The sequence below is a fragment of the Phalacrocorax aristotelis genome, chromosome Z (genome assembly GCF_949628215.1).
Source record: "Phalacrocorax aristotelis chromosome Z, bGulAri2.1, whole genome shotgun sequence".
In the NCBI taxonomy this organism is placed as follows: Eukaryota; Metazoa; Chordata; class Aves; order Suliformes; family Phalacrocoracidae; genus Phalacrocorax; species Phalacrocorax aristotelis.
Genome location: NC_134311.1, coordinates 41,866,805 through 41,874,835, shown reverse-complemented (window position 1 = coordinate 41,874,835; position 8,031 = coordinate 41,866,805). Strand labels below are relative to the sequence as shown.

At 42.5% G+C, this 8,031-nt stretch overlaps 1 protein-coding gene across 1 annotated transcript in view; it reads right to left on the bottom strand.

The window, feature by feature from the left end:
- The window catches only part of SMC5 (structural maintenance of chromosomes 5), a 53,794-nt gene that overhangs the window by 938 nt on the left and 44,825 nt on the right, over positions 1-8,031 (bottom strand). The window lies entirely within an intron of this gene.

Sequence of the window (8,031 nt, the reverse complement as noted above, 5' to 3'; positions counted from 1 at the left end):
GCTGTGGGTTGGGTGGCCAAAGGACAGAAAAAACAAACTCAGCATAGAGTTTTCTTATTTTAGCTTGTCACTGATTTTAGGAATAAGGGGCACAGGGCTGTGGCATTGGCCTCATTCCCCAGCAGTCCTATCATACAGGACTTCCCACAAATTTAACATTCTTCACCTTAAACCCTTTAATATTTGTCTTTGCCTCTCTAATTGGAGCAGCTACCACTATCATCTTAGTGAAGAGGAGGCCTTAGCCTTAGGAGGATGTTTCCCACCATTGAGATCTAATACACTCTACAGAATAGTCTTGCCAGGAGTGAAATAAATTTTGGCTGAAGCAGGTATGACAGGTGAAGACTGCATGCACCCCAGTGGATGCTGGCACACTTCAACAGCGACATGGGGAAATGTGACCCTGAACATAGACCAACTGATTCAGACAGCACAATTCCTACAAGGTGATTTTTCATTTTTTTCTCTCTGCTGAGGACAGAAGAAAGGAAATGTCCCATAAAATGCCACAGACGTCCAGTTAAATGCCTTCAGCATGGTTCAGAAAGCCACTTGCAAGGCTTTCTGAACCTGCTTGCTAGGGTGACTTGAATGACACCTCTGTGGGAGCCTAAAACAATGTTGTTCAGCAACCACTTTCAGGACTAAGGAGTCAGTGAGGTCCATAACAACTGCTACTTTCTCAGTGGGTTTTGCTTTGGAAACAAAATCATTTCCAGGTTGAAGTCCTCACACATCCCAGCTGCATCTCACAAATTATATCCACAATAACTTAATGCAAAGTCACAATTGTCAGAACAATGTACTTACCCAAGTCCTCTTTAAGGGACTGCTTTAAAGCAGGGGAAAATTTCCCAATGGCAAAAATTTTGCAGCTGCCATGCTTTCAGTGCCATGCTCTCCTCAACTCAGAAACTCCCTGACCCCTAAAATACCTCTCCAAACACTTCCACAGGTATTATAGATATCTTCCCATTGCAAAAAGGGAAGGTCTTGACTGGCATCGGTTCTAACCCTTAACAGACACTTGTTCCTATATTATTACACACTGTATTTTTCCAGTTCATGTATCTCTATATGGAGGTCATGTATGCTTTTTGGGGTGAGAGACAGTGGAATCCCTATTGCTTTTAGCTTGTATTTTTGAAGTTGCTACAACTCCAACTGTTTTTTTACTGGCTTGTGGCCCCCGTCTTGACAACAGATAAATATCCTATTGCTTTTCACATCAAAAGCTGTCAGTCTCTGTTTCAGTATTGTCTGTTGCCTCTTAGGCCATGTAATGCCAATCAAAGCATCGCCTGGATGCCTGCATAGCTGAACACAAGGTACAATGGAAATGGAGCGTTTAAACCACAGGGCTAGGAGAATCATCAAGTAGGTAAGGACAGATTACCATCCCCAGATCCAAGAAAGCCCTGTGGGAGTTCAGAACACAGGGAGAAAAAAACCAGAGCACAGACAGTATGACAGCCCTCCCAACATCGTCCTGGAAAGGTGCATAGAAAGTCTTGGGCTTTCCAAATGGCCTTTTCTTCCTCTTCTGGCTAATGGGCAGAGGCCAGAAAGACAGCAGCAGAAGTTTCAGGAGGTGCAGGTGTAGGTTACATCAAAGCTCCCTGGAGAGACCACATCTAGTGGTTTGGGCTTTTCTGCTGTTAACCACTGCTTTGGTGGCCTTGAATAGTGTTTCCAAACAGAAAAGGCCTCTGAGAGCCTATGAGAAGCCATGCGTAACTGCTCTGTCATAAAACACAAGACCAGGGAAAGTCACAATTGTGTTATTGGCCTATGCAATGCTGGTGGTAAATCACTGCCTCTTTTACTGTACCACAGGAAGACAATCCAGGCCCTACCTAGAAGCTAAGCTTTATTTACCTTTTATGTCCAAGAGGGTACATCTTTTCTCAGGGGTATAATTTTTTAACTGAAGCATTTCAAGGGGGACAGCCTTACTCCAAATTCCTTCAAATGGAAATAAAGGACATTCTCCCAATATAATTTACTCCAATTTTTCATGAGCATACTGATTTCTGAGACACTGGTACTTGAGGAATGGCATACAGGCTGGATGCTGTTACCATTTTAATTATACTGGCATCAAACCAGTACATTTTATACAGCAAAGTGTATTTTAAATACTGCAAAAGACCTGACCAAAAAAATCCTTCATGAACAACAGATTCAGAAGCAGACACAAAGTCCTCAGCCACTTGCACCCACAGGGAACTGTAACATCACTGGCTTTTCACTTGAACAGACCTTTAAGCATCATTGCAGCAGCAGAGTGGGGCTGATACTGTTGGTGGTGTCTAAGAGCAAGTCCCCTTGCACTCCTTGTGCTTATGATCTGCTTTGGATTTACTCTGTGATTCTACAGGAAAACCAATAACAAAACCAAACAAATACCCCAACAAAAAACCTCCAACCAAACAAAAACCCCCGTTGTCCCTGAAAAAGCTATTATTACATGACTCAAAATGAGGCAAACCAGTGTTAGTGGATTGCAGTCAAGATCAAGCAGCGTAATGTTCACAGTCTACAGCTTTAGTTACACTCTGGGGAAGGGGGAATTGGAGACTTTTCCCCTCTAACTTACATGATGCTGATTACCTTAAAGCATGTTTTCGCTTTGAGCCATCCATGTTGCAGGTTATCTGTGCCATATTCTGCTCTGCTCTTTTCAAGGCTCCTTGGTACCTTCTGTCACCATCTTCTTAGTTATCACCCATTTCCTCCTTGCTCCTAGCAAAACCAGCTTTGTCTACTACTGTGCATGATCCCTTATACCCAGCAAACTGAATTTTGTCATTCCTTTCTAGCTTGCTTGCCATGTTCTGATCTCCGTGTTTCCCAAAGAGGATGTCTGTCTGTGAGCAGAAGTCTTATTCTTCTGCAAATATGCACTGGGCATATTTGCCAAGATTTCAGGTAGCTCCGGGTTCAGTAGTTGATACAAATAATCTGCAATACTAAATCTAGCTAATGACATGCATCATGGCATGTTTTGAGACTAACGTATGCTGTTGTGTGTTAACCGCGGGTAGCAGCGCAGCCTCATGCAGCCACTTGCTCACTGGGGGCAGGATGAAAATGAAAAAACTCAGGGGTTGAGATAAAGACAGTTTAATATGAAAAGTAAAAGTCGTGCATGCAAGCAAAGGAAAACAAGGAATTAATTCACTACTTCCCATGGGCAGGCAGGTGTTCAGACATCTCCAGGAAAGCAGGACTCCATTGTAACTGTTTCTTGGGAAGACATAAGTCCAAATGTCCCTCCTTCCTCCTTCTTCCCCTAGTTTTTGCTGCTGAGTGCAACGTCATATGACACGGGACACCCCTTTGGTCAGCTGTGGTCAGCTTTCCCAGCTGTGTCCCCTCCCAGCTTTTTGTAAACTTCCTGTGCTGGTGAGGCAGCGTGAGAAACAGGAAAGGCCTCAGTGCTGTGCAAGCACTGCTCAGCAATAGCTAAAACATCCCTGTGTTACCAACAGTGTTCTGGTCACAACCCAAAACATGGCCCCATACAAGCTATTATGAAGAAAACGAACACTACCCTGGCTGTCAAAAAACCATTGCCTTAGTGGAGGTAATATCAACAGAAGAAAGACTGGGCAACCTTGGGATTGAGAGCAACTGGGGAGCACAAGATTGGAGAAAAGCTGGTGGAATCTGCAGAAAGCAGAGATGGGAATTGCTGGCAGGGGACTGTGCCACTGGGAGACAGCTGAGCCACAGGAGCGGACATCAGCGGGTAGGCTGCCATAGTGCTGGTTATCACCTCTTCCACCTTCCACCTCTGCTGCTGCTACTTGCCTTTATTTTTCCACGTTTTCCCTGCTGGCTTTCAACACTGCTGGAGTGGTGCTTCAGAAGCTTTCAATGGCTAAACACATCTGGTTTGTGCACTCATCTCCCCTCTCCGTTTCACAGTTCAGCCTTGTCAGTGGCTAAAGTTAACACTGAAGCAATATGAAGTATAGTAACTACAAAATCATGCCCTGCACACAAAACACTGCTTTTCGTCCAGGCTGTCCTGATATGCAAATGACAGCTGGATCAATGAGCCTCACAGGAGAAACCTGGCTCTTGGCAAGCCTAGCCTGTGAGCTCAACAACAAACATTCCTACGATTTTCAGATGTGCAGGCTGGGACAGGGGAAGGATTCCTCTTGGAGCAGAGGTGGATTTAGTTCCCTTCCCCATCTCCTTCCTCTCCAAATTATGATGTACTAAATCCAGTTTTAGTCTTAATAAGCAAGGTACTGGGAAAAAAAAAGCTTCTGTAACAAAAAGTTCTAGGAAAATTTTGGACATTGTGTTTCAGTGAGTCAGAACTGAAGACAGTAATTCCAGCTCAGAGTTACGTACAGTGAAGCTAGAGTGCCAAGGTTCCCCCCGCTTCCTGTGATGTAGCTTTCCTGCCAGACACCTCCCATCAGATATTGTGCCAATCAAATCAGAAGAAACTATAGTGCACCTTTCAAGAGGTGGGCCAAATCAAGACAACAGAGAGGACAGGGAAATGATGCATGCAACATCAAAACAACTTCCATAAAATTACAATATATTTTGATGTAGAGTTACCAGGCATTGCTGAGCCCTTCACCTCAGTGTGGTGCTCCTCTCCCAGCACAAGTGGTGCTGAAGGTTGTGGGGTGCAGGGACAAGAGAAGGAACTGTGTGCAACCATGCCTTAGGCAACCCCAGGTACAGCCACAGGACCCCTGCTCAGCTTAGCAAACACTGAGCCTCTTGAATTACAGATCTTCTCACATCTCCTTTCCTCCTCCCAGGCCAAACCCCACTACCCAAAGCCTAAGCATTGACAGCACAGACAGTATAAGACACATTAATGTTATGCAAGTGTTTGTAAAATAGAATGACAAATTTTACATCTGTTTGATCTAATACTTTGCTTTTAAGAAGACAATACAGAATGGTGTGGGAATTGGGCGAGGAAGGTGAAAATTAAGGCCTGTTAGTAAGGGGTGTTTAGAACATTAAGAGGGCTTGCTAATGGAACAAGCAGGTAACTGCAGGCTCACGGAAGAAACCCAAGCCAGTTTCCACAATCTGTAAGAAGCAGTGTTTGAAGATGGTCCTGAAGCTTCTAGAAAGGAAGCACCAGCCAGAGAGCTTAGTAACAAAAAAGGGGGCATCTTGGCCTGAACCATACACAAGGGCCTCCAGTAGCAAGAACTCTAAGTAAATTTTGCTCAGGCCTGCAGCAGGTGCCTACCCTGGCCTCTGAAGAGCACTGACCATACTTTTCAGTAAGCATCCTGCAGCCCAACCCAGCTCTGTGTGTCCCAAAACCTGGAAAATAGATGTTCCCAGTCAGCAACAGTATTAACAGGCCTCATTTATTTTTCTTCCAATAAAAGCTTAAGCTTCATGTAAGCATGTTAAAAGCACCATAGTTGTGCAAGTGTCCCTCCTTGTTCTAGTCTGCTGCTTCATCTGACTAAGCGACCTATCCTAGTTAGTAACATATATGCACAAGTGCCATTTACATTCATAAAATATAGCAAAAGGTGATTTTTAAGTGCTTTTCTGTATTTGGTTTCTCAAGATCTTATTTCTCGCAGTAAGTCACAATTTCCACGCTGCTTCTTTCTGTCTCAATACATGAGCAGACACAGATGTTTGTCAGAACTGCAGATGGGGGTGGAAGAGGATCTTTGCCATAGTCTTCAGCTGGCCTAAACAACAGGGAAAAGTACCTATTTTTGGAGAAAGCTCAATTTATGCTTCAGCTGTCAGGACTATTTGGGGTCTTTCCACTTCTACATTTTTGAGACGTCCTGTCTAGTCAGCAACAAAAGTTGGATACTGCATGTGTATTTAACCTAAACTCCCACTCAGACCCCGCTCCCCCCCTCCCCCCCCAAGTTACACTGAAATTAAATTCCACAGGTTTTTTAGCAAGAGCCCCTGAGAGCTGAATAGCAGTAGCAAAGCATGAGGAACAGCAGGAAAGCCGGCAGCATGGAAAGGCCCTATAGCAGGTAAGGAATGCCAAATAACACTGTAGCTACACTAAGCCGCTGGGTGTGGGTTTTCATGGTTGAACACACTGTACCATTCAAGAAACTTCCTTTTATGCCAGAAGGCCTGTGTGTGGACAGGATGCACCTGTCGCAGGAATTAGCAGGTTACTAATGGGAATATGCACATGGGAGGCACGCAGCCATGTTGTTTAGCCCATTGTCAAATAGCAATGGCTGCTTTTATATACAAAGCTGGTTTTACAGTTCTTTTTTAAAGGCTTTAGCTAGCAGAGCTCCTGGATAGTGAAGCTCTATTGGTCAGTAACAGTACGGTTTTGCAGCTTGTTACACTGTGTGGGATAAGTTAATATGAGCGACAGTGTCATATTCAGAATGTAGCCAGATATATCAAAATCAGGACTTGCAGTCAATAGTTGCCAGACCTCCAGGGAAGAAGCAAACACCTACAAGCCTGTCATCCTCTCTACTTCTGCAGTGTGGCAGGCAGCCATCCAGAAGACACAATTTTTGAGAGAGGATGTGAAGTGCCATCCTCTTGAAATAAGTCAGACTAAGTATAGATAGTCAGTGCTGTCCAGCCATAGAAGAATTGAGTCTGAACACATGTTCATGTAAGTAGTTTAACTTATTTAGACACTGAAAACAAATCGCATGTATGTTTTTTCATTCAATTAAAAAAAAAAAAAAAAAAAAAAAGAGTTAAACCTTAAAAGTTCAGGGTTGTGAGCAGCCAAGTATTTTGAAGATCAAAGAACACATTTAAAACCCAGATCTTGCGATATAGTGGATGGACAGGCCTGTAACCTCAATTAAGTCGAGGATACTCTCCTGGCCCACTCAATCCCTGGACTACAGCCGAGTTTCCACACTCTTTTAGTTCTTCTGTCAAATATTTGTGTATGGACACTAATCCTCATGGAACTTATTCCAGGAACCCACTTCAGTCAGACAGAGCTCCATTGATCAACAGTGGCCTGCAATATAAGAATGTGTAGTTCTCTATTCCCTTAAAGGCTTGTCTATTCAAAACAAGAATTATAGTACTTAACTTTTAACACCAAAACCTTTCAGATCCTAGCTTAGAAATTAAATAACCCACTGCAAAATATAACACTTTACTGTAAAAAGCCTGACATATCAGTTGCATTGGCAAATTTCATGGACAGGATACTGTTAAGAAAAACTCCCACTCAAAATCAGTTGGACACCAAATCTTACATAAAACTCTACTGCCGGCTGCTCCCCCCAGTGAAAATGAGGATACCACATTTTTCTGTTGGTGTCCTGGGACTCAATCATTTTTACATACTAATCGTAGTTTCCATTTATTTACAAATCATACTTTCCACAATTCAGTATTGTTTAATTTTTTTAATAGTTAACTAAATAACCAGGACTTTATTTTAGGTATTCAGCATTCTGTTGATAACGTCTACTTTCAAATGCTTAACTGCTATGGCCAAAACCCCACCAATTAATTTTATGTCTATCTGTTGAAAAGCCATGTGTATACAATCACTCCAATGCCGCTGAAGCCTTGTAAAAAGCCTCCTGGCTTTAACTTACATGTGAAATCAGCAGGGCTATTTTCTTCATCTATCACCAAAAACTTATCAAGTTTTACTTCAAAAAAACCCTCCAACAAAAAGTTATATATTGCTTAGATTTACTTCTGCCAGCTAATTAGATCATAATTTCAAAAACACCTGTCCCTTTGTCAGTCTCCTTGCTGAGAGAGACTTGCTAGAAAAATAAAGACCATCTCCTTCCAGGAAAAGAAAACAGAACATTAGCTAAAAAATTATAAATTACTATAATGAAGTATATTACTCTAACAATAGTATATTCTTTATATTAACTTCAGTTATATTTTCATAAAAGAAAAAACAATGCCTGGCTACTTAAAAGCCATTCCCTTCCTACACATCATCTTCATTCATTCAATAAGTTTCCGTTTCAATAGGAAAAGTTTGGAGAACATCCTTAACTGTGTTAGGGGTACAGTATTTACCAA